This window comes from Melanaphis sacchari, unplaced genomic scaffold (genome assembly GCF_002803265.2).
Source record: "Melanaphis sacchari strain LSU unplaced genomic scaffold, SCAv2.0 Contig6_pilon_pilon, whole genome shotgun sequence".
Classification (NCBI taxonomy): Eukaryota; Metazoa; Arthropoda; class Insecta; order Hemiptera; family Aphididae; genus Melanaphis; species Melanaphis sacchari.
The window spans coordinates 250-3900 of NW_020271503.1; the positions used below are offsets into that span (position 1 = coordinate 250).

Here is a 3651-nt window from a genome sequence, read left to right on the forward strand (position 1 = left end):
ACGGTGACTGTTGTCGGAACAGTAAGTTCTACAACAAGTCAGAGCAGACTGTGGCCATCTCCGGTAACGTGTACAAGAACAGCCTGTACGGGTGTTCCGGTACGGGCGGTAAATATATGTTGCAAGCGCTGATGATCAATAGGTGTCCGCAGGAGGCGTCCCTAGATCGAAAGATACGCGATAAGTGTGAGGGACGGGCCGATGATTTCCTATCTGCTAATCCCGTATCGAGTAATTATTCGGGACACGTGTACAAGAACATCTGGTGTGCCTGGTGCAACGGCGAACGTGAGCAAGTCGACTTCCGCAGGCTAATTCTGTTTCGGTGTCACAAACGATTTTATGACTTAACACAAGATTTAAACGATAGTCGGCTGAGACTCTGAGGCGACCGGTGGTACTTACTCGACTACCTCGAAGAATACACGTTTTTTTATAGTCTGTGTGAATTTCGCATTGAAGAAATCCATACCAAATTTCCATTACTGCGAAACTGCGTCAAAGAGGGATCCACCGAAATCGTTGACGGTTGTCCCAACAATACGTCGGCCGAGGCCAAAGCGTGCGCGTCGTACACGTACATCGTGTTCGAGAACCAACCGAGCGGTGATCAGGATATGCGCGTGTTCCGGAACGTCGACTGCGCCCGATGCAACGGCTTGACCACCGACCAGTTGACGTGCGAACCAACGAAACCGTTGTATACACACGACGTGTGGTTAGAGTACTTGTCGCTGTCAAAAAAAAAAAAATATCGGCGCAATAATTGCAAAGATTTAGAGAAATATGAAATTTTAGCAACAAAATGCAGAAACTTGATCAAGGACGAAGACGACGAAAAGCTCGGCATATACTATTATGATGTGGCGTTCAGCGAAGATGAGTACAACAAATATATCATCGAGAACTGGACGGAGTACGTGCACGCAAACTCAACGAGAGAGAACGGGACAATCTTGAAAATGGGCGCCAAATTGATATACTTGACATTCAAAGAAAAAAAAGATTTAGGACGGACGGACAACGCGACGGCTCCATCCGCGTTCATAATAAGCCTAAACATTGCGTGCATTTGGGGAGTGTGGGTGTCAGTCGTCGCACTGGTCGCGCATCTCCTGCTGTTCGTGTGGGGCGGGTGTCGCGCAAATGCCGAGCCCAAGAATCTTCCCGAAAAAAACCTGGCCAGCCTGTCGGTGGCTTTGCTAACCGGCTACATAGGAACCCTGTTTAACAGCACATACTCGCACTTCAACATAAAATATATGTCGTGCCTGATTTCGGCGCTCGCTACGCAGTTCGGTTTCCTGGCCGCTTTCGCATGGATGTTCGTCATTTCCATTGACATGTGGATCGTGCTGCACGCGTCCACAAAGAAACTCCGGGTGGTCGGAGGCCAGCGTTACGGCCGGTTCGTTGTCTATTCGCTGTTTGCGTGGCTTGTGCCCGCCGCTATCACCGCGCTGACCGCCACCTTATCATTACGAATGTGGGATACCAACACGCTTTTCTCCCAGCTGAGACCCGAGTTCCAGTACGACTGCTGGTTCAATAACCAGAAGTCGGTGTTCGTGCTGTTCCTGCTACCGGCCGGAATCGCTAACGCCGTCAGCTGCTTGTCGTTCTTCGACACCGTCCGGTTGATCTTTACTTACGACAAAATTCTTAAGTCGGCCGTCGATAGCAATGGCGACCGTAGCAGCGCGATGGTCGTAAACCGGACGCGCAGGAACCTCAGGTGCTACGTGCGCCTGTTGCCGATGATGGGTCCGACGTGGATGATCGCAGTGTTACACATGATCACCAACAACGTCTTCGTCTTGACACTCAACACAGCGCTCAACTCACTGCAGGGCGCTTTCATATTCATCGCGTTTGACTGCAACCAGGACACCTTGCACAAGTTGGGCGTGTTCCGCAAACACACGACCGCGTCCGAAACTCAGAACACAACGACCAATAGTCCGTCCATCGCGTCCACTCAGATAGAATAATGAAACTGTCCATTGCGAGTTTCGTACAGTTTAACCGCGTGTAGTCATATTTTCGACGCTATTCGATGCACTGCGGAAGGAGATAAATAATATTATAATATTATTGCCTATACGTTGCAGTGTTACACGTCACGGCTTTTGAACTCGGATGATAACTACATTATAACTCCAAAATGCCAAGATTAAAGTTAATTTTTAAAGCTAAGTAGAAAGGTTTTCGAAATTTTTTGATTTCTTACTGTCAATTACCTATTATGTGAATTGAAAATTAAAAAAAATATGAAAAAAAAAATATATAATGAAAAAGTGGGTTGTAATGCTTACGCGGGGAGGCAAAATCATTCCCAAGGATATGTCATTCCGTTATATTATATATACTATTGTAAACATATATTATGTTCTATTGTTTATGATAACATGTTTAATATAATATTAAAATATTTAATAAACATCAATGAAATCAGTCTCTATCATGAGACATTAGATCACAATGTACTTAAAAATTTAAACATTATTTACTTACATCAATTAATCTCATGAACAAATTATTATTGAACATTTTGTTTTAAAATATAACGAAAATAGTGCATACAAGCAGTTAACTATGAAGTAGAATATTTGAAAACACAATAATAATAAAAAAAAAATTATGAATTTAGTTTAGATAATGCTTTCAACAAAAATTTAGAAATTAAATTAAATTATAAAGTATATTGTAAACATAACATAATATAAAATAAATATCAATATTACCTAAATTAAAAAAAAAAAAAAAACTTATACGTAAAAGCTATCAAAATTAATAAATTATTTTTGATATTGAAAAATATTATATTTTATACATTGTATGAGTAATATTATACACACATAAAGATGTATTACGAAGTTTGTCACTTAAAACAATTCTTAATTGATCAAAGTTAAACCGGGTATATAGAATATTGGATTAGATTTGGTTACAAAATGATGTAAACATTTCGAATCATTTAAATCATTTTTAAGGGTACCGTAATGCTGGAGTGACGTCACGCTAATACCCAGAACTAAAATTTAAAATTCTGAACTTCCATGTAAGTTATAAAATAAGATTATGTGGTTACACTTCATTACATAATGATTACAATATTTTGTGAAAATTTGGTGTAAAAAAATAAAATTTCACAACTAGCACAACTTGGAGTCCTGGATGAAGAGACGAACCTCAATAAATAGCTCAAACATAGTAGAAAAATTTATCGTAAATAAAAAATAATAATTTAAAAATTGATTGAAAAATTCAAGAGTTACATTAAAATTTCGATTTTGTCAAAATTTGGATTTTCGTAAAAATGTTTGTTTACCTTAGTGTTTTGTTTGTTTATCCCGATTATAAAAATAAGTCCTATGAATTTTTATATTTGTTCTCTCAATGTACAAACTAGATTAAATTTTATACCCAAAACCATCCTTATTTTTAAAAATTGTAGCATTATATAGAATTGTAACTTATTGTATAAGTACACATCCACAAGAAAAAAAATATAACATACTGTTGTAAAATTAATACATTCATCGTTCCGCTCAGAATTTAAAAAAAACAAATCAATCTGCGGGATCAGCATTTTTAATAATAATATTTTTAAATTTATCTTGACATCTCGTGTGAATTATAACTTTTAAA

At 38.5% G+C, this 3651-nt stretch overlaps 1 pseudogene; it reads left to right on the forward strand.

Annotated features, from left to right (window-relative positions):
• Nucleotides 1-2: 2 nt before the first annotated feature.
• On the forward strand, nt 3-2476 carry LOC112600763 (annotated as a pseudogene).
• Nucleotides 2477-3651: the final 1175 nt, after the last annotated feature.